At 33.7% G+C, this 27,809-nt stretch overlaps 1 pseudogene; it reads right to left on the bottom strand.

Annotated features, from left to right (window-relative positions):
- Window positions 1-765: 765 nt before the first annotated feature.
- Window positions 766-27,809, bottom strand: LOC129036207 (large ribosomal subunit protein eL14-like; annotated as a pseudogene).

Genomic DNA, 27,809 nt, shown 5'->3' on the forward strand with positions numbered 1-27,809 from the left:
ACTAAGTGAATAATCTATGTTGTAAATCTTGAATCACTATTTAAAGCACAACAAAACATACATAAATAAATAAGTAAATTGAGGAAAAATGGACTGAGAGTATTTTATTCATCTAAAAGAAGGCAGGATGGGGTAAAACAAATTAAAAACTGATACATCAACTGAGAAGCAAATGATAAAATGACAGATATTGATGGATGGCAGAATATGTACCCCAAATATGCCATGTGGTTATAAGAATTATTTTGAGCTAAAGGCACTTCCAAAGCAGCAAATGTAAAAATGTCATTCTAATCTCTTTTCAACCTGAAAAGAGGAGATAAAAATTCCCTTGTGCAAGATGTAGTCCCTGTACCAGAAGAAAAGAAATATTCTTGGCTGAACAGTCATGACCAAGAGAATTCTGTACAGACCTTGTTAAAACAATTATTATCTTCTTATATTGATATTTGTAATCAAATGTATTGAGAGATTGGACTAATGTCTCCTCAGGACATGATAATTATGTATTACTATTTTCATTTTATTGAAAATATCTGGTCTGAGGAAGAACTGGATCTAGCTAGCCATCAGCTGTTTTCTGTGTTAGGGTTATGCACAAGCTTATTAAACTATGCAAACAGCAGTGGATCAAGGGGGAAACAGAAAAGTTAAATTAATACAAGACTATGAAAATCTATATGGTGGCTTTCCTGGGCAAATTAGGTAAAAAAAAATGTCTTCAACATGTCAAAAAGAACGTTTATTTACTTTCATAACAGCCTCTTATGCATTATTGTCAAATGCCTTTGGAGCAGGTGCTCTTGGAACTGGAGTTTTCTGACCCTTCTCAGCTTTTGGAAGAGGCCCTGCCTTCTGGCCTGTGGCTTCCTGGGAAGGAGGCTTCTAGGCTGGAGCCTTCTTTCCTGCAGTGGTCCTCTTTATTTTTATTTATTTATTTATTATTTATTTTTTATTATACTTTAAGTTCTAGGGTACATGTGCACAATGTGCAGGTTTGTTACATATGTATACATGTGCCATGTTGGTGTGCTGCACCCATTAACTCATCATTCACATTAGGTATATCTCCTAATGCTATCCCTCCCCACTCTCCTCTGCCCACAACAGGCCCCAGTGTGTGATGTTCCCCACCCTGTGTCCAAGTGTTCTCATTGTTCAATTCCCACATATGAGTGAGAACTGCAGAAGCTGCAGCAGCACCTTTAGCAGCAGGTGTTTTTTCTGGGAGACGTTTTCATGACAGCTGCCTCTTGAAGCTTCTTAATTTCATTCTTCATTATTCTGCTCCTCATTTTCTTTGCATTCATAACTATAAAATTATCAAAATCTGTCATCTTGGCTTTCCTTTCTATGGCTTCCCTTTCTATGACTTCAATCTTTTTGTCCCGCCTTGTGGCTGCCCGTTTTGTACTGACATTGGACTTCTGCCAGGCTTGTCGGACATACTTCTGTAGGGTGCTGTGTAGGAACTTGAGGATGAAGTCAGTGAGCCGCATGCAGTTGAAAGGAGCGGCCTGTCTCCTTACCCTAGTGCAATGTCCATTAACCAAAGCCCTGTTTTGATCAATAACATTTACAATCGGGACCCGCTTTCTTGCAGGAGGTCCAAAGCAGACTTAGGCCACCTGGCCAAGCTCTGACACACCTGAACACCTTATGTTGATCGATCCCTACTCTACACTGCTTCTTCAAATGTTAGGCATATTAGTGTTGGTACTATTTCTACATTAGTTCTATAATGCTACACATAATGTAAGTATGCTGACAGATATGATCATTTTGCTTTAAGGAGTCTGTGACCAGACACTGGAGGTCGAATTTTTCATTGTTTTCTGGCATCACTTCTTAGAATTAAAAGAACAAACACCAGCTTGATTATTTTTATTTTTACCCTAAGGGACGATTTGCTTTGCTTGTCTAATGCCTGAAAATTTATTTCTCTATCCTTGAGATTTAACAATTTAAATGAGTTATTTTTTAAAAAACAAAACAAACAATACATTTCTCTCAAATCAATATTCATCTCCCATGATTTCTTGTGCCATATCTTCAATATTATGCATGTAAATATATTTCCTAACTATTTTTGTTAATCCTCTAGAAGTGCATTGCCTCATATACAAGCTGTTATTTTGTTTTCTTTAAACTTACATACTTACTTCTTATGTTTAGCGTAATACCAATGTATTTTAATTTTTTTTTTTTTTTTTTTGGAAACTGAGTCTTGCTCTGTCACCCAGGCTGGAGTGCGTTGCCACAATCTCGGCTCACTGCAACCTCCACCTCCCGGGTTCAAGCGATTCTCTTGCCTCAGCCTCTTGAGTAGCTGGGACCACAGGCACGTGTGGCATGCCCGGCTAATGTTTGTATTTTTAGTAGAGATGGTGTTTTGCCATGTTGGCCAGGCTGGCCTCGAACTCCTGACATCAGGTGATCCAACCGACTCAGCCTCTCAAAATGCTGGGATTGCAGGCAAGAGCCACTGCACCCAGCCTTAATTTTTTTTAAGAATGATTTTCATCCTTTGAAATGTGATGAGGCTCTCTAGATGAATTAGCTTATGGTTATTGTCATGGTTAATATTGAATGTCAACTTGACTGGATTGAAGGATACAAAGTATTGTTCCTGGGTGTGTCTGTGAGGGTGTTGCCAAAGGAGATTAATATTTGTGTCAATTGACCAAGACCGACCCACCCTCAGTCTGGGTGGGCACAATCTAATCAGCTGCCAGCGCAGTCAGAATAAAAGCAGGCAGAAGAACGTGGAGAGACTAGACTGGTTTAGTCTTCAGGCCTACATCTTTCTCCCGTGCTGGATGCTTCCTGCCCTTAAACATCTGACTCCAAGTTCTTCAGCTTTGGGAGTAGGACTGGCTTCTTCGCTCCTCAGCTTGCAGACAGCCTATTGTGGGACCTCACCTTGTGATCATGTGAGTCAATACACCTTAATAAAGTCTCCTCTATATATACATCTATCCTATTAGCGCTGTCCCTCTGGAGAACCCTGACTAATACAGTTATTTTTGTGACATTTCCTTGTGCACTTGAAAAAATTAAACCCCCAGCCATTATTTGTTCCATTGTTCTACATATCAGTATGTCAAGTTGGCTAAATGAATTTTTTAGCTGTTATCGTTCTTTAGTTTTATAACTACTTGCTCTAATACAAAGATGTCTTCTAAAGTCTTCTACCATGACTGTGGATTTGTACACTTCTCTTTTTAATTCTGTATATTTTTTGTAAAATATGTTGTAGAATGATGTTTTTCGATATACACATAATTAGAATTACAACTTCTTTCTTTTGGACTGAACCTTTTATTATTATGAAATGTCTCTTTTACTTTTCAAAAAGCTTATTATTAAAAGTATGTGATAGTCTTATAATAATTCAGCTATACCAGTTATCTTTTTGTTGGTGTTTGCATGATAATTCTTTTCTTTTCTTTCACTTTCAACCTTTATATATGTATGTGTGTGTGTGTGTGTGTGTGTGTGTGTGTAAGTTTTATTAGTTTGATTTTTTCTATCAAAAATAGACAAACTGACCAAGGAAATTAAAAAAAAAAAAGAAGGAGAAGAAGGGGTGGAGAAGGAGTCCAGCAATGGAGTCACTCATACACATTGATCTGACTTAAGCTTAAAGCACTATACCAGGGTGTTAAAATGTTTTATTAAATTAAATGGTTCTATGTCAATTGGATACAAATATAGGAAAAGTGATTTTAATATACTATTGACAACATATACAAAAAATTTCCTTTATGTATTATAGTCCTAAATCTGAAAGGTTAAACAAGTGAGCATTTAGAAAAAAAAAAAGAAAAATATTTTATTATATCAGTGTAAGCAAATATTTATTACACAAGATACAAAAAATCAATAATGTTATACTCAGAAGATTAAAAATAATTTAAGAATCAAAAAAATTAGAATGATAGTTTCCAGCTTCATCCATGTCCCTAATGCAAATGACAAGTTAACGGGTGCAGCATACCAACATGGCACATGTATACATATGTAACAAACCTGCATGTTGTGCACATGTACCCTAGAACTTAAAGTATAATAATAATTTTAAAAAATCTAAACAATTAGACAACCAAAAAGGAAAATAAACACAGGTGTAGACAGTTACTCTAAAAGCAAGCTAACTAGACAATGAATAACTTTAAATAACTTTAAAACATGTTTGATGTTACCTAAGAAAAGCAACTTATGTCCCAAAGCTATACAATAGATCAAAGAGCTTTATGAGTGAAACAAAAATAGGAAAGAAAAAGCAGATAATTTCAAATTTTAGTGAGAAGATGAAGTAAAACAAATCTCATAAACTTAACACTTTAGAAAACTATTTGACACCTAGTAACTCCCTGATACACATATCCCATATTACTTATAGACATATACATAGTTCTAGTAATATGCCCAAAATAAATTTCTACATGTATTCACTAATGGACAAGTAAAATAATGTTTATAGCAGCTTTTTTATTTTCTTACAAGCCTTGGTTCAGTAAAATCCCAAATACATATGAACAGAATTATGGATAAATATACTGTGGTATATTCATTCAATGGGCTACTATTCATACATGTACAGCAAAAAGAATGATTGAACTAAAACTATATTCAAAAACATGAGTGAATCTTCCATACCTAATATTAAGCCAAAGAAGCCAAAAACACAAAATTGTTTATTCTGCATAATTTATTGGTATACTGTTTTAAAACTGGCTGTATATATATATATATATATATATATATATATGTTCCTAGAAGTCAGAATAATGATTACCCTTGTCATGTAGTGTAACAGCTACAGGAGGATGGCTGGTATATATTCAACTTGTTTTGACATAGGTGCTGATTACATAAGTGTATTTATTCACTTTGTGAAGTATTATTGAGCTGAACACATACACTTTAGAAACTACTGTTTGCTTATTGTGCAACAATAAAATATGTAAAATGAAAAAATACTATAGGTTTGCTATGACCCTATATATTAATATTATAAAACATACCACAAAGTCAACTGATAAAGAACTTTTAATAATAATGACCTAGAGTGTTGTTGATTCTATATTTACTAACCCAGTTGTGTCATATCTGCCACCAGAATGTGGATTCATTATTTAACTAAGAAAATAAACATTTAAACAAAAGCTAAGCCAATGTGAATATATCTAATTTCAAAGGACAAGTGTGTATTGGAAGTGTGAATATCCCCAGATGTAATCTATGTTTTTACTGAAAATAATTCAGAAATCTTAACAGGATGCATATATAATTTACATATACAACTATGAAAAGAAGGATAATAACATTACTTGGCTTTTTTTTCCAATTTTACTTATAAACATACATACTCAAACAGTTCTTGGATTTTGCTGTTTTTCATTATTTTCTATTGAATAGCAATAGTTAGGGTCATTAAAATGAGAAAGAGTTAGACTAAGTTGGACGAAGTTCAAGATTTCAGAGCACACAGTTGCAAAATCACTGTTAAGAGTAAAGTTGGCCGGGCGCGGTGGCTCACGCCTGTAATCCCAGCACTTTGGGAGGCCAAGGCGAGCGGATCACGAGGTCAGGAGATCGAGACTATCCTGGCTAACATGGTGAAACCCCATCTCTACTAAAAATACAGAAAAATTAGCCAGGCATGGTGGCAGGCACTTGTAGTCACAGCTACTCGGGAGGCTGAGGCAAGAGAATGCCCTGAACCCGGGAGGTGGAGTTTGCAGTGAGCGGAGATAGCGCCACTGCACTCTAGCCTGGGCGACAGAGTGAGACTCTGTCTCAAAAAAAAAAAAACAGTAAAGTTAACTTTGATTGACTTCTTTTTAACTGGTTACGCAGCTGTAGACTACAACATTATCCCACAGGTTAAATGTTGCTGAAATGATTCTTACTAGCTCTAGTAAGAGATCATATACTCTTTAAACCGGGAATTTCAAATAAATTTCTGCTTGACACATGAGTTGGGTGTAAGCTTTGAATAAATTATTTGGTACCTCAGGAAGTTTTTTTTCCAGTCTAGTGAATGTTTCAGAGACTGACTGTTTACTGCTGACTTCTAGTAGACAGTTTTTGAACTGTTTATTTAGTTTAAGATAGAATAAGCTTTGCCAGCAACAAAGTTTCCTGTAGAATGTCTCCTCAGGAAAAATGCATCAGGATCTTAACTATGAGTGCTGAATAAGATTTAGTTTTCATACAAGCTGTAGATTTTGAGACTATATTACAGAAGTGATACTTGGGTTTCTTTGTTTTTATTTTGCTGAAATGAAAGTGGTTGCTACATATCATGACTACTGAAGAATATAGAGTTTTCTGATATTATTCTTATTAGCTCATTTTTAATGCCAAGTTTTGTTACTTTACAGTCATTCTACATGGTTCCTGAAGTTTGAATGTGATAGAAATGTTTCCAAATATATTTTCCACAATTAAATACAATATTTCAGAAAAACATTTAGTAAGATATATACTAAACACTTTATTGTGTCCTTACCATTGTGATAGATGCTGGATGGTAGAAATATACCAATATATAACACAAATTTTAAACCCTAGAGAAATGTCTTTAGATGAAAATAATTATGTATGTAAAAGAATGTACTCATACATTCATATTCAATAGTATATACTCATATTCTATTGGTTGTGTTTATAAATATATATTTATATATAATATATTATGTGTAAACATGTACTTATATATTATATATGTAATGTAGTATATGTTTATATATAATAGATATTACATGTGTATATATAAACTTATTTACATATAAAATATAAATATATAGATACATAAGTATATATAATACAAAATATGTAAATATAGCTAATATATATAACATATATCATTTATGTTATATAATATTTATATAAATCTATGTAAATATATATAATATGATTATATGAGCCTATGGTATAATATATTACAAAATAAGTGCTATAAATATCACAAAATGTAAAGGAATAACATACAAATTAAGCTGTTTGTTTTCACCAAATTTCATATAACTAGAACTCCTTCACACAAAGGTGTGCCATATAGAACAATACTTGAAAGTAAGTCTATAAAATTCATTTCCTTTCATTTTAACTCAATAAAATGACTTCCTAATGTAAAACATTGCTGCTAGGCATTTTGTGCACTTTCAGCTGACATGTCAAAATGGAAAATTTTAAATGCTTTTTAAAAGTGAGAGATTTTAACATGCATTTTGAAATATTTTGTCTTTGATATCTGAAAATAAATTGTTATAAAAGTTGTCAAGATCTATGTTTCTTATCACTGAGTTAAATTTTGAAGGATTTCAGAAAGTTACCATACAGCTTTATAATTCTCAGTATTAATCAGTATGATTACAGTAATAGGCAATTAATTAACCTTTTAGGTAGAAGTGTGGCTAAAGGAATTGTCAGGAGGAGGACAGAAGAGAGTTACATATCTTGGCTACTCTGATGTAGCAATCGTTGTTCATGTCTAATCGCATTACTTACATCAACTCTATTACATTATTGTCACTTAGATGTACATGGATAGTGATATTTTCCACTTCAATTATAATTTTAAAGATTAAGAAGTTATTTGCTTGACTCAAATGAACACTCCATGATCAGTGAGCCACCTAATGCTACTACTATGAGTATTCTATTCGAAAAACATCTAATTTTCTAAAACTCTTCAAACCAAGACCTGCTCGAAGGTTTTAGGCCACAAAGATCTTCATGTATATGTCTTGTCACTAAATAAATAATGTAGGTTGTGCTACCCAAACCATGTGAGATGTTATTAAGGTTCACTTGAGAAGTTGTTTAAGCAAAAAATTGTCTTGTGAAAAAAAAAAAAACAAGCTCGGGGTTATTAAATATTCTGAGGCAAAAAGACCCTCCTGTTAGAGCTTGAAACAATAGTCAGAATATGCTTCTAAATAAGAAAAACAAATGGACTTCTTTTTCTTGAGTTTGTATTTTCAAGTTAATTATTTTCATGTAGGACATCATGATACAGCTAGGCAAACACAATTTCTTTGCCAGTCTCCTGAGTCTGAGAGAAGTAAACAAGAATAAAATGCAGATGCATGCTTATAATTACATAAAATGATATTTTTATATCTGTACAGCTATTTACTGTTTACATGTACAATAATGTCTGTAGGTAGGAGCATACTTTTTTGGTAACAAGAAATTTGGATTTTAAGAAATAATCTTCTCTTTCTTCATTTTTGCTTATATAATGATTACTCCAACAATTTTGTTAAATGAGTTCAGTTACTTTTCTGGGCCATGTGTAGATGTAATGAAAAATTAGGACTTGGAAGGTATGTCTGTGATTGCTCAACAAACAGAGAATCCACTGCCCCTCCTAATTATCTGACATCCATCTGGCATAAGCAAAGACAGCATTCTCTTGCCATTCCACTAACTTATTTGTGCTCAAAAGTGCTAAAAATTGCAACTATGTAATGAAATCAATGTGGGATGCTATAGACAGAATATAAAAATATCAGAATACATGTTTATAAAATAATAGTTATTTTAAACAAACATTTTATTCTATTATTATGGTTAAATAACTTTGGCAAGGGATGTACAGAGTAAAATTAATACAAATGGGAGAGATTTCTTTGACATTAAAACATTAGTGAAGGTGTCGTGTAGGTGATTTTGCATGTAGCCTAGAAAAGGGTGTAGAATTTGGACATGTTCCTCTATTTTGAGGAAAAAGAGCCAAAGTGTACCAGTAAAAACTAAGAAATATATATATGGGGAAAAATTTTTATAGAGTAGCTTAAGCATATGGGAAGTAAAATAGGAAAACTTACCTACACCTATATTAAAGGGCTTTTAACTTCTGACCTATGATTTAAAACTGTTTTATGTGATTCATCAGTGCAAAGTTGTCAAAGAGGCTGTTGAAATTGGCAAAGTTCCATGAATTCCAATGTTAAATAACTATACGTGGAAACATTTGACAGAGCAGTTAACCAATTTATGTGAATTGGATATAATTTATATAGAAGGAAGCCTAAAAGAAAAGAAGAAAAGAGGCTAAAGAATAGATTTGAGGCATGACATAAAAAAGAGAAAGAGGTAAGAAAGCAATTAGAAGGAAGAATTACTAGATATTGAATTATACCTAGGAAAAAATGGTATCGTGGAAACCAAAGAAGCAGAGAAATTCTTGCTAAGTCTAGCAACCATATCAAAATATACAGAGATGCAGACTGCAAACAAAAAACCAGGATTCAATATTTGTTTTAATTATCCTTATAGAATAGTATAAAATCAGTGAGAAGATGTATGTAATGAAACTAAGATAAACAATAGACTAGGAAAGTAAAATTAAGGTATTCAGATGAGAAGTATTGAAATGGAAAAAGAAAATGATATATTTACATGTGAGATCAAACTAATGAACTCTGAAATCTATTATAGAAAATTGTATGTTTGTATATGTGTGTGTGCATACATAGAGATATATAAAATCTTGTCTTTATTTTCATGCCCTTTCACACATTTTGCTTTGCTGCATGCTATGTGGACAAATCCAGACTGGCTTGCTGAAGAATAAAAGAACACTTGGAGCCTGGACACCCATGCCAGATGAGACAATTTAGTCCAGTCAGCACTCGGCAAGATTGGCAGGTGACTACAGAAGCACTGGTGAGCCCTGCCACCAGCTAAGCCTGGTCCAGCCCAGCAAAACCACCTATCTTAGAGCAACCCAAATTGCCAACCCATAGAACGTAAGTGAAATAAAGCACTAGCATTTTAATCCACTGGGTTTAGGACACCTTACTGCATAGTAAAACTAACTGAATACCAATGCATTGAAAAAATTCAAGATAATTAAAAATCCTATAAAAATTAATTTTAAATATGTCTTACAATAATTTCAAATTCTATAGGAATTGTTTGGGAAAAAGCTTATTCTAAGGTATTCTTATGAGACCAAAAAATACATGTTTTTATTCTAAAATTTACATTTTCTCATAATTACTTTATTCCACCTCATCAGATTAGCTGATATAAATAAAAACAAATGAAGTCCCTAAGGGACTGGGAGAAAGAACTAGAAATATGAAAATTTACAGAAATAGTATACATGGTAACCATATATTTTGGTGTATTTGGAACAGGCATAGTTTATGTCAGTATTTCCAGTGTCCTATCTGTCTTAGCATTTGTCCCAACCTTTTCTCTCCCAAGTGTTTCACAAATGGGACACAACATTTTATATGATTACTCTAGAACCTGGGAATATGGTAGCATGAACATAATAAAATCAAAGCAAAACTGTTATCTAGTTATTGTTTTCCCTAAGTTGGTGGTATTTAAAAGTTACAATTCAGGCATGAATAGTGACAACTCTCCTAAACAACAAACAACCATTAGTAACTTTGTGAAATTCTCTTGTTTTATATTTCAAATAAATAATCTACAAGTATAATTTCATTGCGAAGATTTATTTAAACATTATTTATGATACGTTGGTGAGGTTTTATCTATTTTCTGTCAAATGGAGCTGACAGACATTGTTGGTTGCTTTGGCTTGAATACTATCCAATATTCAAACTTCAGGAAAGATAACAGGTTTTCACAAGTCATTATTTGTATAGAATTAGAAATAACCACTTCGTTGTTCTTTTATTATTATTTTTGCCGAAATTTTAATTGAACTAACATGTTAAACTTCAAAAAATAATATTGTTTGAAGAAAGTTTTCAGAAAAATTCCTCAAAATTTTAAGATAAGAGGAGTAATAAGGTGATCTATAAAAACCTTATAAGAAATCTGCTTATACAGGTGACAAACATCTTGCTTTACCACGTTCAGACTGGTTTCTGATAGAAGAAAAAATAAAACAGGGAAATTTTATTAGCTTTAAATTATTTGAAGGCACAAACAATTTTTTTTATATATAAACTATGTCCCTATCACCTTTGTGTCAGTAGCAGTGCATGCAAACTACATTATACAGAACTATTTAAAAATGTTTTGATGTTTTCATTAAAATAGGAATACATACATAAGTTACACCTTGGTTTAGTGCTATTTAATAAAAGTGTTAATAAATAAAAATATTTCTGAATTCAGCATATTTCTTAAAATTGGAAAGCCAATTTACAGTTATTATTTTTATTTGATCAACTTCACTTAGATTTGAGGTAACAAAGACACATTTAACTTTGATATGAAGTATAATTAGACTATGGAAACAATTTTAAATGTCAGTTTTTTTTTCTTTATCATACAATCCAGTGGTGAGTCCCTGTTTCATAGCCATTATTATCCATGCACATTATCAAAAGCATCCCTTCACTTTTCCCAGCTATAAGATTGGAAATGACCACATATGCTTTGAACTTCTCCTTTACCATTCTTACGGTTCACTTTCCAAATCTCCAAATTTGTTGTTTTTGTTTTTAATACTACCTTCTAAATATCTAGTGACATACCATCTGCACTTATTTTATTTTAGCATAGACTACTTCAACAGTTTTCTTTTTTTTTAGATGGAGTTTTGCTCTTGTCACCCAGGCTGGAGTGCAGTGGTGCCATCTTGGCTCGCTGCAACCTCTGCCTCCCAGGTCCAAGTGATTCTCCAGTCTCAGCCTCCTGAGTAGCTGGGATCACAGGCGCACAGAACCACACCTAACTAATTTTTTGTTTTATGTTTTAGTAGAGATGGAGTTTCACCATGTTGGCCAGGCTGGTCTTGAACTCCTGACCTCAGGAGATCTGCCCAGCTTGGCCTCCCAAAATGCTGGGATTAACAGGCGTGAGCCGCTGCTCCTGGCCCAGTTTTCTACCTTAGTTTAATTTTCTCCAGTATTCCCCCACCCTAGTTCATCTTTTATACTGCCTAAACATTCTGACACGTAAATCAACTTTCAAGTATTATGAGTATTGAATTAGAGATAACAAATAAATTTTAGTGAGTACGCGAATCCACAAATTTAGAATTAATGAATAATGAGAAGAGACTGTATCATTATTAAATTTTAGCATTTATTTGCCCCTGACTCCACTATCCATTTTCTTTTTATTCCAAGGGTGAATTCATCATATTGTTCCTGAATCACTCTAAATACTGAAGAAAAGGATAATTTGGGGATTTTGAAATCCAGGATATAGAAATATTATGGGATGTTAAAGATTGCAGTTAGTACATATATACTTATATATAATAATGCTAATAAAGCATTTAAAAACTATAGTGAATCATTTTCACCTTATATTATCTGAGTTAATGTTTAAAAACCCCTGATATATTTATTGATATTTTTATATATAGCAAAAATAATTGAAGCTAAGAAATTATATGTTTTATTCAGTGTTGCTATAACAAGTAAGTGGTACAGATAGAACACAGATTCATAGGTATCTTCTGTCGTAATATACATGTCTGTTTCCAATAATCTACGCATCATACTTTTAATAGATCATAGGTGTAATTCATCCAGAAGTTATTAATTGTATTTATCAAGACTTTATTTTTTCATTTTTTTATTATACTTTAAGTTTTAGGGTACACATGCACAATGTGCAGGTCAGTTACATATGTATGCATGTGCCATGTTGGTGTGCTGCACCCATTAACTCGTCATTTAACATTAGGTATATCTCCTAATATACCTAATATACAGGCCCCAGTGTGTGATGTTCTCCTTTTTGTGTCCGTGTGTTCTCATTGTTCAATTCCCACCTATGAGTGACAACATGCGATGTTTGTTTTTTTGTCCTTGTGATAGTTTGCTGAGAATGATGGTTATCAAGACTTTAAAGTGAAATAGCAGCTTAAATTTGAATTTATTTTATATAAGAACAAATAGCCTAGGAATTGATATATCATCAAACAATTTAAAAATTATAACCTAAAAAGATGCTAAAAAATGTTGTGTACACATACCATTAAGAGCAAGTAATAATTAAAGCAGATGTTCTTTAGGTGCTGGAATTTCTGTTCACATACGTGTGTTCTGTATACCTGACTTCTGCACACCTGACTTCTAATGCCTCTATGTGACACTATTTGAGAAACTCCTAGCATTACGATATTGCTCGTGGCATCTTGGACACTTATGGTGTACATTACTACTAAATTCAACATTCCAATAAAATTGAATTTTGATTTTACTTGTTTAAACCTAAGTTTGGAAAGTGAAAAAAAAGTAGGAAATGAGTTTTTACATTCAGTAGAAACAGAATCTGTTCCTAGTATCATCAACGTCTATCAAAATTTTTAGTACTTTTGGTGCTTATGCAAAGCAGAACCTAGCAATTTGGGATTTTATTAATATTAAACATATGTATGATAAATATGTGTTTAATAATTTCCATTAATTTGCAGAATAAATTTGCCACTTAAAAATCTTCATGTTCTTAGTTATTATAAAACTTCTACTTCTTTCTTAATATTACACTGAAATGTTTTAGAGATACTATACTTTTAGGACTATCACATTCATAGAAACATACATTGGATCAGGAGGGAAAATGTGTTGGCAACATGAAATTGTCTGTGATAAAACCATGCTTATATATGGTGAACCAATATTTTTTGAGATTGTACAATTTGGGCACCTACAAAATATGGATAACAATGTTACATTTCTAGAATACTGTTGTGTGTTTAATGTGACGGTTATAGAGCATGTTCACTTGCCAAGTTTTACATGCCTGGGTCTACAATACTCATGAGCTGCAAAATTGTATTTTAGCTCAGAGTACTGATCCCATGGAATAAAGTTTTGACATCTTGTGTTCAGTTGTCAGAAGAGTGATTTAGCCTAAATGTTCAGATTTTTATGATAAAACTGTACATATAAGCACTTTAAGGGTCCGTAACATACTTGATAATCACATGCTATCAGTAGAGATGGTCTCCTACTCTATGTAATTTTCCTTTCCTCTTGATGTTATTTGCTTTTACAACAAAGTCTTTTCATTACTTTACAAGCACATGTAGCTGAGCTTCCATAATCTCACGGAAGTAAAAAAATGAAAGTGTGTTTTCAATTAGTGAGAAATTAAAATTTATCTATTTCAACTAAAAATTATCTACTTCAACCCTAATTTATAGATGAAGATATTTGAAATCAGTTGATACTCACCTAAAATAACTCAGATCTATAAGGTTAGAGCTGAGAATAGACCCATTTTCTTATGGTGCTTTAATTATTCTTTTCTCTAAACCATTCTTCAATAATTAAAAAAGAAACACAAATTTTAAAACAGGTTTGTAGAGAAAGCATTATCCTCTTTTGGTAGGTAAATGCCCCTACCAAAATAAATAAAATAAAATAGTATTTCAATTTTTAAAGTGTGGCATTTGAATCAATTTGAATACATCTCACCTTCAGTTCGCAAGGGTTAGCATATACTGCTCATCTACTATTTCCTCTATTGAGCTATAATTCACAGAATGTGCACCAATTTAAAGTATACAACTCAATGTATTTTAACAGCTATACCATGTTATTCAACCACCACAATGTAATTTTAAAATATTTTTGTTTTCTTCTTTTTTAGCTTTATTGAGGTATAACTGACAAATAAAAATTCAAACTGTACAATCTGATCAATACATGCAGATTGTGAAATGATTACCACATTCAAGCTAAATAACATATCCATTACATTACAAAGCTACTTTTTTTTCTTCTAGAAGTTATGTTAATTAAATATGAAGGAGGTAATAGAAATAAAATGAGGCAATTACACAAAATTACATTACATTGTGAGAAACTATTTAAACTCAATTGATAGAAATCCAGTACACCTACACACTGCTACTTCATTGGAAGTAATTCCTCACATTTAAAAATTACACTATTGTTATGAGAAGAGTTTCAAAATACAGTTGATGAAATTGAAACTTCAATAAGAAAAACTTTTAATAGTCATTTCAACTCAATTTTTGTTTACAATGAACAAATATTTGTTTTTGATATTGTCTATCTCTTAGAAAATTGTTGTACTTCTTATTTTTGGTAGGTTTGTCTTTTAGTTTTCATACCAAAGATTTGAGTATTTTACACACCACAGTCACAGACTTAGATTATTTTGTATTTCTTTGTGTGCTTACTTTAATCAGTAAGTTTTAGACCTAGAGATGATTTCCTGTTGCTTGCCAACATTCTTTTCTTTCAGACTGAAGAATTTCCGTTAGCATTTATTGTAACACAGGTATGGTGTTAAGGAAATCCCTCAGCTTTTGTTTGTCTGAGGAAATATTTATTATTTATTTCTCCTTAACCTTTGAAGCATAACTTTGCTGACTGTAATATTCTGGGTTAGAAGGTTGCTCCCCCCGCCCCCTGCGCCCTTCTCTACTTTGCATGTGTCATCCCAATCCCTCCTGGTTTATGAGGTATCTACTGAGAAGCCTCCTGTCAGAAGTTTCAGAGCTTGTTTACATGTTATTTGCTTTTTCATCCCCTCTTGCTGCTTTTGGGATCCTTTTATAATTCTCAGCTTTTGAGAGCTGGATTATTTATATGCCTTGCGGTAGTTTTATTTGGGTTCAGCCTACTTGGTGTTCTTTTGCCTTCTTGAACCAGACACTTTCCTCTTTACCTGTGTTTGTAAAGTTCCATTATTACTTTTTTGAATAAAAGATCTACCCTAATATATTTCTCTACATCATCTTTAAGGCCAATCATTCTTCAATAAGTCATATTTGCCTTTTGACCCTATCTTCTAGATCTTATATTCATTTCCTTGTTATAATAATTATTTCTCCTCTAATTATGTATTTTCATAGAAGCTATATTTGAGTTCACTAATTCTTTCTTTTGCTTGACCAATTCTCCTGCTGGGAGACTGTGGTCATTTTTTCAGTTTGTCAATTGAATTTTCAGCTCCAAAATTTCCACTTAATTTTTAAAATTATTTCAAACTTTTGTTAAAAATCTCAGACAGAATTTTGACTTCTCTTTTTCTGTTACCTTGAATTTCACTGAGCTTCCCTAAGACAGCTATTCTAAATTTTCTGCCTGAGAAGTCACATATCTCCATCACTCCAGGACAGGTCACTGGATTCTTACTTAATCTATTTGGAAAGGTCGTGATTTCCTGGATGTTCTTGATCTTGCTTATGTTCACTGATGTCTGGGCATTGAAGAGACAAGCAATTATTCCAATCTTCCCAGTATGGGCTTGTTTGTGTACATCCTTCTTGAAAGGGCTTTTCACATAGAACTTAAAGTATAATAAATAAATACATAGAAAGGGCTTTTCAAAAATCCAAAGGGAATTGAGTTTTGTTGGCTAAGCCTACGGTCACTGCAGCTGCTTTGGCATTAGTGGACACCCTAAGTCCAGGAACACTGCAATTCTTGAAACTCCTAGACACACAGTGTTGGGGGACTTGGGAAAGATAAGGGAGAATTTCTTGAGTATTCAGGCAAAGTATCTCACTCTCTTTCCCTCAAGCTGAAGGAGTCTCTTTCAGCATTGTGGTGCTTTGAGTTGAGGAAGGAGTGACAAGGGCACTCCTGTGGCCACCACATCTGGCACCATATCGGGTTACATGTAAAGCCTATAGCCTCCCAGACCAGCTCGTTTCTGGGGCTTGCCCAAGGATTGTGGCCTTTACTGTCTGGCTGTTGCTGATGTTTATTCAAGGTCTAAGGCCGCTTTAGTCAGCAGGTGGTGAATCCTGCTGGACTGAGTCTGTTCCACCAGGACAGAGGATTTCCTTCTGGCTAGGGGTGGGTCTGGAAATGCTATCTAAGAGCAAAAGTCTGAAATCAGGGCTTCAGTATTTTGCTTGATGCTGTCTTTTATTGTGGCTGAGCTAGTACCCAAGTTGCAAGAAAAAGTTTACTGTGCTCCTTCCCTCTGTTTCCCCCAAGGTTAAAGAGCCTCTCCTGATGCTGCACTGCCTAGAGTTGGAGGAAGAGCCGCAAAGGCATGTATGTGGCCACTGCAGCTGGTGGCGTACTGGGCTCCATCACAATTCCACTGCCCATGAGACCAGCACATCACTAGGTCTTGCCCAAAGACTGCCATCACGATGACCTGATTACAACTCAAATATATTCAGGGTTCCACTTTAATCAGCCTGTACTGAAGCCAACCTGGGGATTCCCCTCTGCTCCAGGGCTAGTTGAAATACTTCTTCCTTGAGTACCAAAAAATTCTGCCCAGTCTTGTTTTCCATTGTATTAGGATGGCACCAAATCCTACATTCACTTCACTCTCCCTTTCACAAGCACAGATATTCTGTCTGGGGCTGAGGGGTGGTGTTGTAAAAAGTCCAAGAGTTCTGTTCTTTTTCTGTCTTCTTCAATGTCTCTTTTATTGTTATTATATTAAAACCAAGTACTAGGATCATTCATTTGATTTTTTTGTGTTTTTATGAAGATGCTTCTTGCATGGCTAGTTGTCCTAGTTGTTCAATGTGGTGTTTCTACAGAAAGCTCATCACCGGAGGGTTCTATTTGGCCATAATGCACCATCTCTGACCCTACTATACTTTCTTTTTTTTTCTTCAACTTTTAAGTTCAGGAGTACGTGTACAGGATGTGCAGCTTTATTACACAGGTAAATGTGTGCCATGGTGGTTTGCTACACAGATCATCCCATCACCTAGGTATTAAGGCCAGCAACCATTAGCTATTCTTCCTGATTATCTCCATTTTCCAATCCCTTCTTACAGACCCCAGGCCCCAGTGTGTGTTGTTCCCCTCCCCATTCTTGTCATTCAGCTCTCACTTATAGGTGAGAACATGATGTGTTCGGTTTTATGTTCCTGCATTAGTTTCCTGAAAACAATGGCTTCCAACTCCATCCATGTTCCTGCAAACGACATGACCTCATTCCTTTTTGTGGTTGACCTCATTCCTTTTTATTTCATGGTGTATATGTACCACATTCTTTTATTTAATCCAGTCTATCACTGATGGGCATTTGGGTTGTTTCCATGTCTTTGCTATTGTGAATAGTAAGTGCTGCAATGAATATATGTGTGTATGTATCTTTATAAGAGAATGATTTATATTCCTTTGGGTATATAACCAATGATGGGATAGCTGGGTCAAACAGTATTTCTGTTGCTACGTCTTTGAGGAATCGCTACACTGTTTTCCACAATGGTTGAACTAATCTACCTCTCACCAACAGTGCAAAAGCGTTCCATTTTTTTTTTGCAACCTCACCAGCATCTGTTGTTTCTTGATTTTTTAATACTCATAATTCTGACTGGCGTGAGATGGTGTCCTCATTGTGCTTTTGATTTGCATTTCTTTAATGATCACTGATGTTGATTTTTTTTTCATATGTTTGTTCGCCACATGAATGTTTTCTTTTGAGAAGTGTCTATTTATGTCCTTTGCCCACTTTTAATGGGGTTGTTTGTTTTTCTCTTGTAAATTTGTTTAAGTTCCTTATAGATTCTGGATATGAGTCCTTTGTCAAATGAATAGATTGAAAAATTTTTCCCTGAAAAAATTTCTTCCATTCTGTAGGCTGTCTGTTCACTATGATGATTGTTTGTTTTGCTGTGCAGAATCTATTTAGTTTAATTAGACCCATTTGTCAATTTTGGCTTTTGTTGCACTTGCTTTTAGTGTTTTTGTCATGAAATCTTGGCCCATGCCTATGTCCTGAATGGTATTGCCTAGATTTTATTTGAGAGTTTTTATAGTTTTGTGTTTTACGTTTAAGTATTTAACCCATCTTCAGATAATTGTTGTATATGATGTAAAAAAGGGGTCCAGTTTCCATTTTCTGCATATAATTAGCCAGCACTCCCAGCACCACTTATTAAATAGGGAATCATTTCTCCATTGCTTGTTTTTACCAAGTTTGTTGAAGATCAGATGGTTGTTAGTGTACAGCCTTGTTTCTGAGTTTTCTGTTCTGTTCCATTGGTCTATGTGTCTGTTTTTGTGCCAGCACCATGCTGTTTTGGTTACTGTATCCTTGTAGTGTAGTTTGAAGTCAGACAGTGTGATGCCTCCAGCATTTTTTTTTTTTTTTTTTTTTGCTTAGGATTGTTTTGGCTATTTGGGGTCTTTTTTAAAGTTCCCTATGAATTCTAAAATAGTTTTTTCTAATTCTGTGAGGAATGTGAATGGTTGTCTAATGGGAATAGTATTGAATATATAAATTACTTTGGGCAGTATGACCATTTTCACAATATTAATTCTTCCTATCCATGAGCAAAGAATGTTTCTCCATTTGTTTGTGTCTTCTCTGATTTCTTTCAGCAGTGGTTTGTAGTTCCTCTTGAAGAAGTCCTTCACTTCCCTTGTTAGCTGTATTCTTGGGTACTTTATACTTTTGGTAGCAATTGTGAATGGGAGTTCATTCATGATTTGCCTCTCTCCTTGTATGTTGTTGGTGTATATAAATGCTAGTGATTTTTGCACATTGATTTTATATCCTTAGACTTTGCTGAAGTTGCTTATCAGCCAAAAAAGTTTTGAGGCTGAGACGATGGGGTTTTCTAAATATAGGATCATGTCATCTGCAAAGAGGGAGAGTTTGACTTCCTCTCTTCCTATTTGAATATCCTTTGTTTTTTCCTCTTGCCTGATTGCCATGGCCAGAACTTTCAATACTATGTTGAATAGGAGTGGTGAGAGAATCTTTGTCTTGTGCCATTTTTTAAGGGGAATACTTCCAGATTTTACCCACTCAGTATGATATTGACTGTGAGTTTGTCATATATGCCTATTATTATTTTTAGGTGTATTCCTTCAATACCTAGTTAATGAGAGTTTTAATCATAAAGGGATGATCAATTTTATTGAAGGCCTTTTCAGCATCTATTTAGATAATCATGTAGTTTTTGTGTTTAGTTTTGTTGATGTGATGAATCACATTTGATTTGCATATGGTGAACCACACTTACATCCCAAGGATGAAGCCAACTTAATTGTGGTGGATAACCTTCTTGATGTACTGCTGGATTCAGTTTTCCAGTATTTTATTGAGGATTTTTGCATCAGTGTTCATCAGTGATATCAGTCTGATTTTCTTTTTTTGTTGTATACCTGCCAGGTTTTGGTATCAGGATGGTGATGGCCTCATAGAATGAGTTAGGGAGGAGTCCCTCCTTTTCAATTTTTTGGGATTGTTTCAATAAAGTGATACCAGCCCTTTGTTGTACCTTTTGTAGAATTCAGCTATGAATCCAACTGTTTCTTGGCTTTTTTCAGTTGGTAGCCTATTTATTACTGCCTCAGTTTCAGAACTCATTGTTGGTCTACTCAGATTCAATTTCTTTCTGGTTCAGTCTTGGGAGGGTGAATGTGTCCAGAAATTTATCCATTTCTTATAGACTTTCTAGTTTATGTGCATATAGGTTTTTATAGTATTCTCTGATGGTTGTTTGTATTTCTGTGGGATCCATTGTTATATTCCCCTATTCCTTTTATCCTTTCTGATTGTGATTATTTGATTCTTCTCTCTTTTTTCTTTATTAATCCAGCTAGCAGTCTATTTTATTAATTTTTTCAAAAAGCAGTTCCTTGAGTCATTGATTTTTTGAAGGGTTTTTCATGTCTTTATCTCCTTCCATTCAGCTCTGATCTTGGTTATTTCTTGTCTTCTGTTAGCTCCGTTTGTTCGTTGATGAACATTTAGGTTGATTTCATCACTTGGCCATTGTGAATAGTGCTGCAATAAATATGGAAGTTCAGCTCTCTCTTCAACATACTGATTTCATTTCCTGTGAATATATACCCAATAGTGGAATTACTGGATTATGTGATAGTTTTATTTTTAATTTGTTGAGGAAACCCCATACTGCCTTCCATAACAGCTGTACTAATTTAAATTTCCACCAACAGTGTATAAAAAGTATCCTCTTCTTTTAATTCTCACTAGCATTTGTTTTTGTCATTTTTGTTATTGTTTTTGTCTCTTGATAAAAGCCTTTTAACTGGGCCTAGGTAATATCTCTTGGTTCTTTTTATTTGTATCTTTCTGATGTCTAGTAATATGCTTTTGTCAAATAACTGCTGGCCCTTTATATGTCTTCTTTTGAGAACACTTCTTTTGAGACCTGTTCAGATCTTTGCTCATTTTTAATTGGATAATTTGAGTTTTTTTGTCTGTTTGCCTACTGAGTTGTTCTGGTTACTTATATAGTTTGCATGTTAACCCCATGTTGGATGCATAGTTTGCAAATACTGTTACCCATTCTGGAGGGTGTGTTGTTGCTCAATTAGTTGTTTTATTTGCTGTGAAGAAGCATTTTATTTTGATGTAGTCATATTTGCCTATTTTTTTCTTGGTCTTGCCTGTTCTTTTGAGGTGCTACCAGAAAAAGAAAAATCTTAGTATGGGTCCATTATTGGAGATTTACAGGTTTCTTTTGGTGTTGGTGATGACATTTTCCTTTCTTTCTTTTTTTTTTTTTTTTTTTTAAACACTTCTTGTATCTTTATGCTGATTTCCATGCATTTGCGGAGAGGGCCACCACTTCCAGCTTTTGCAGGTGTTCTTTGGTGGCGTTATGTATTTATTATTTAATATTAGAACTCAATCACTGACCTGCAATTATTTCTAATTGTGGGGAGGATTTACTATTAGCATTGGAACTTACATAGTACTTTGAAACTAAATTGTTGCCCCACCTTTGTTTCTCGGCTTGGTGAAGACTTATTGAAAGAACCAGAATTGAAGACTCCACTGAAATGTAATCACAGATATACAATGATTTCTGGGTTTGAGGCAAACTTAAGTGACATCGGAAATTAACCACTAAACTTTTAGTTATTTCTAGGTCAGGGAAAGGCTCCATACCAGCACCTGGTGTTGCTGTGGTGTTGGAAATCTGTTCAGTCTCTTCATCATGGTGTCTCTGCTGATCAGAACCCAGATAAACTACCACAATTTGTGTGTCAGTTACTGCATTCAGTGTTCCTACTCTTTGTCTCCGATATACCCCATGTGTTTCAGCCCCCGTGGGACTCCCAATGCTTCTTGTGGAATAGGACCAAAGAGGGCTTCCCACAGAAATCCCAAACTACTGAAGGGATTAAAGTACACCTTCAAATTAAACTTTGGAAAAAGTGGGTCCAGAAAAATTATCCGTGAGCAGCATTGCACCTCCTTGGGAAAGGGGCTAGCATAGTCTAAAACAGTTATCTTTTTGTGGTAACAGATTTTCTTATTTCTTTAGGTCAAGGGGGTGGTTTCTTCTCCCTGAAGTTCTGGTAAATATAGAGTAATATTCTTGTCTTTGATTAGTTGTTAGTGGTACTTTCGTTGTGGGGGTAGGTGTGATGATGCTGGGGAATATTTTAGTTTACTATCTTGCTGATATCACTCCAGTTACCTTTTGTGTGTGTGTGCTTAGATTACTCAAGAGCCACTCTCCTATAAAATTTCAAGCATACAATATATTATTTTAACTTTAGTAACTATGCTTTAACTTAAATCTCTAGAACTCAGGCACATTGTAACTACAAATATTTACCCTTTCACCAACATCTCCTACCTACCCATCTCCCTGGCCTTTAACCCCCAATTATTACCCTTGTACTCTCTGTTTATATGATTTTGACATTTTTAGATTTCACCTATGAGGAGCCTTCAAAAACTTCATGGAAAGTAGAATGAATAGATAAAAATGATAATGTAAGCTTTATTTCTCAATCTAAGTTCCATTAAATTTATGAAAGTTTTGTTAAGTGATTATTATTACCATTTAGTTCATGCTTAAAGGACCGAGAGTCCTGGGAATTTAACTATGTTAATGCAATCATTTTACATTGTTAACGAAGAAAAATAAGTGCTCTTTAAATAGTTGTTAAGATTAGGCAACGAAAAAGTCAAATAGAGACCACTGAGGAGTGTAAGCCAGACGTATAATGATTTCCCATTGAAACTCTTACAAAATTGCTCTTATTTGATGAGAGGAATGAATAGGAGCATTCCTATTGTGGTGGAGAAGGACTATCTGGTACAGCTTTTCTCTGCTAAAATTTTGGCTAATTTTCTCAAAACACTCATATAATAAGCAGATGATATTGTTATACGCCCTTCCAGAAAGTCAACCAGCAAAATGTTTTGAGCATTGCCAAAAAATATTGTGATGACTTTTACTCCTGAGTAGTCTGCTTTTGCTTTGACTGGACCACTTTTACCTCTTGGTAGCCATTGTTTTGATTGTGCTTTGTCTTCAGGATTATAGTGGCAAGGCCATGTTTTATCACCTGTTACAATTCTTAAAAAAATCCTTCAGGTTTTGATCCCACTTGCTTAAAATTTTCATTGTAAGCTCTGCTTTTGTCTTCAGCTTCCCTGGGTTCAATTTCTTTAGCACCCATTGATTGGACAGTTTTGCTCAACTCAAATTTTTCAGTCAGCTTGTGTAATCTGAATCAGTTAAGATATCTATCATGTTCGTTATTGTTTCTGATGGTCATTGTTGGTTCTCTTTAATTAGGGCGCAAACAAGATTTTTTTTTTTTTCCTCTCAAAGTGAGGTGAATGGTCTTCCCTGCAGGCTTCATCTTCAACATCATCTCATCCCTTCTTAAAATGAATTATTCATTAGCAAACTGCTGATTTACTTGGGGAATTGTCTCCATAAATTTTTCATAAAACATTAATTATTTCACCATTTTAATACTCAAACTTCACCATATATTTGATGTTTGTTCAAGCTGAATTTTAGCAAAATTTATGTTGTTCTAATAGCCTCTTTGCAAATGGATATTTAATTCTTCTTAATGCCTTAAATTAGACCTATTCAGAAATATTAACAAGCTAATATGAGTTTATTTTGGTGCAAAATTTGGTTTTGAAATTTATGCATAGTTTTGTTATAATACACATTTTCCATAAAGTTTTTGGTTACCCTTTGTATAATTGAGATCATGACATTAATCCAAAAAGACATACAAATGGCCAACAGTTATAGGAAATGTCTTCAATATCATTGGTTATCAAAGAAATTAAAATCACAACCATAATGGTATGCCACATCACACTTGTTGGGAAGGCTATTTTTAAAAGCAAAAGATAACAGGTGTTGGAGAGGACATGCATGAAGAAAAGAGAAACTTTATACATGTTGACTTGAATGTAACTTGGTATGGCCATTATGGAAAGCAGTATGGAAGTTCCTCAAAAAAACTCCTAATATCCATATGATCCAGCAATCTCACTTCTGGATATATATTCTAGGAAAATAAAATCACTATTTTGAAGAAATATCTGCCTTCCAAATTCACTACAGCACTATTCACAATATCCTAGATTTGAAGCAATCTAAATGTCTGTGGAAGATAAATAAATAACAAAAATGTGTCATATTATGTATACAATGGTATATTATTTAGCCTTAAAAATAATAAAAATACTGCTTTTTGCAACAACATGAATAAAACTGGAGGAGGCTAGGTTATATGAAATAAACCAGGTAAAAATCATCTACTTTTTAATATGTAAATATGTGAATGTTTGAGTGACTTACTAAAATTTCTTATTTAAATAATGAACACTGGATAGATTAAAATGCAATTATGTTTTACTTGGGAAAACACATTGCTAAACTGTAATGATAACATATAATATTAATTGAGATTTACTACGTGCCAGGTACATTGATGTATTATTTTGCATAATATTGTGGAGTCCTTAAAAATAGTTAGATTATTAAGTCAAACTGACAGATTAAGACCTGAGACTTAGAAACAATAGGTAATTTGACTGATATCATAGAGATGTCAAGTGTAAGAGATAGTATTTTCCTCTAGCATCTCTCTTGAGAACCCATGCTATCAAGCACCATGATACATTATTTCATATAGCACCTCAGGAGACTGTGTTTAAAATGAGTTATTGAAACAAAAGGATTTCAGACTTTCTATCCCACCATAAGAAGTACCAGTATGAAACAATTTTCTGTGTAAATGATTTACCTCTACCATGACAAAAAACACCAAAATAATTTCCCTCCCTTTGCTTCACATTAGAAATTAAAATTCAAGTATCTTGCACTCCTCCGTTTCTTACTGGGCTCAGGTAAAGCACAGCGTAGGCACATTGGGTGAAGTCTTTGGATTTTGTTTGTAATTACATCTTAACCTTTGTATGTCTTATTTTAAAATTTAAAATTTCATGTTTCTTGATTTTGCAAAATTGCAAATGATAAAAATGATCCCAGAAATTATCGACCTCTCTGTTCCTGAGAAAATAAAAAATAATTGAACCTCTATTAATTAAAGTAACTTACAACCTAAATTTCAAACCTCTTGTATTATACGGTTTCCCCTGCCACAGTAATATTTCTGAAACCCAGTTATTTGTACAATCTAACTTGCTATTGACAAATATAGAATACAGTTACTAGTTAGTGCTGTCTGGGAAAAAGTTAGACAGCAAAGTACAAGAGAATGTGAAAGGCTTTCTAAAGAACACTGAGTCATCTTCAAACCATATATTTTGAGACAATTAACACTGACTCTAAATATTGTGCTAGTTCTGCTCATATAGTAGCCCCTTTTTGGACAGCCGTATTAATTTATCATTCTCCCTGGGTATAACAGTGAGTGAATTCATGTAATTTTCTTCTCTTATAAGTTGATTAGCTTAAGAATGCACATTTTATCTAGGTTGAGACAGAAAGAATAATTAACTTCAGGTTGCTGAAACTAATATGCAAAGTTTTACAAAATTACATTATGAAAATATAAAAGCTAAGGCAGATTTTTTTTCAGATAGAGAGTGTTAATCAATTTCGGACACACAAAACCATCTAACAGCAAGTCGTAAACACTTTTTAATGCCTGGTTGAGTCTGGATGGGCTCTGGATTTATTAAGAAGGCTCTGAGCCTTAATAAATATTTTTTCCTGTATGATTAGGTGAGCTTAGTGTTACTTCTCTAACTTGTAACCAAAGAAACACAGTGGAAAGAACTACTTATCTACCTGACCACCAGAAAAGCCCTTAACTTGCAAATCTCAGGTTGATCATAACCCTTATTTTCTTCATTGTTGTGAGAATTAAACCAGAAATTTATGTATATTTCCAAGCCTAATACCTGATCAAAGGTAAGGCTCAGATATGCTATCTGTTATCAATTACCAAAACAAACACACAGCAATCACTCCCTACTCAGATTTATCTTGGTCTTTAGAGCATATTTAAGAAATAGGGCAAAGTTTTCTGCTCTGCTTTAGGGACTTTTCACGTTTAACCTCAAATTACCAAAGGAGAAAAACATTTGAAAAGACACATTATTATTTGTTACCATTTATTTACCCAAAATAAAATAAAAACATACTGTAAATGTCCTTACTTACAATTAATCATGCAAATTGTTCTTATTTACAAATGAAAGGTGATATTTAAATTGGGAAACACCATATTCCTGTAATAATTTCTAAATTTTACAAAAGGAATATATTTTGAGTTATATGACATATACTAGCATTGTCATTTTGCATGTTTGATAATATAAGGGAAGAAAGACATGACGTATTATATTCTGATTATCGACATGACGTATTATATTCTGATTATCATTTAACCATTTTAGTTCTATGAAATGTATTATAACAATTTGCCCCAAAGTAGAAGTATAACTTTAAAAATTCTGCAGGGAATTGCTTTATAATAAGTATAATTATGTAATTATAAAGATATTCCTTCCCCCAGCCAAGCTCCCCAAAGGAGTATAAATCATTCTACTATAAAGACACATACACACATATGTTTACTGCAGCACTGTTCACAATAGTAAAGTCTTGGAACCAACCCAAATGCCCATCAATGATAGACTGGATAAAGAAAATGTGGCACATATACACCATGGAATACTATGCAGCCATAATAAGGATGAGTTTATGTCCTTTGCAGGAACATGGATGAAACTGGAAACCATCATTCTCAGCAAAGTAACATAAGAAGAGAAAACCAAACACTGCGTGTTCTCACTCATAAGTGGGAGTTGAACAATGAGAACACATGGACACAGGGAGGGGAACATCACACACTGGTGTCTGTCAGGGGGTCGGGGACCGGGGGAGAGAAAACATTAAGAGAAATACCTAATGTAAATGATGAATTGATGGGTGCAGCAAACCAACATGACACATGTAAGAGCAACCACCAGAAGAATAAAAATCATGTGGATCACTTTCAAACCAATAGAAGTAAAAAATAATAAATAAATAAATAAATAAATAAAATTTAAAAAAAAAAGATATTCCTTTGGCCCAATAGGGTTTTATTTTGCTTTGGATGGTTATATTTTAGTGCTTTCTTTCATAAACAAATCTCTAAATATGTCAAGGTATTATTATGTAAGAATAAAATAGATGGGCTAAAGTTATAACAGAATCCAATGTATCAGATATTTTTAATGCCTGTGGTACAGAAAATTCAAAATTATACAAGATCCGCTCCATTTACAATAATACTAATCGTTCTATTTTTTTCTAAATCTGTGAGTCGCTTCAATAGGGTTTAATAGAAAGTTATAGCAGTTGACATTTTTATAAATATTCTGGAACTTAGTCACAGGTCAGTTATATTCCATAGAAGGAATTTCACTGGAACTGCCGCAAAATGAGCATTTTAAAAAATCCCTTGCTGATTGCTGTACTTATTTTCTCACCTTCAGAAAAGAATTTTCTTTTAAGTCCTTTTCTTGGATTCAAAAAGCAGACTATTGCTGACAATTGTGTGTGTGTGTGTGTGTGTGTGTGTGTGTTTTAATTTACAGCACAAAATATTACTTACCTTTCTTGTGTCAGTGGCAGTAGAAGTTGGAGGTATTATCATCAATGTCAATATCAAAATGTACAT

This window comes from Pongo pygmaeus, chromosome 4, assembly GCF_028885625.2.
Source record: "Pongo pygmaeus isolate AG05252 chromosome 4, NHGRI_mPonPyg2-v2.0_pri, whole genome shotgun sequence".
In the NCBI taxonomy this organism is placed as follows: Eukaryota; Metazoa; Chordata; class Mammalia; order Primates; family Hominidae; genus Pongo; species Pongo pygmaeus.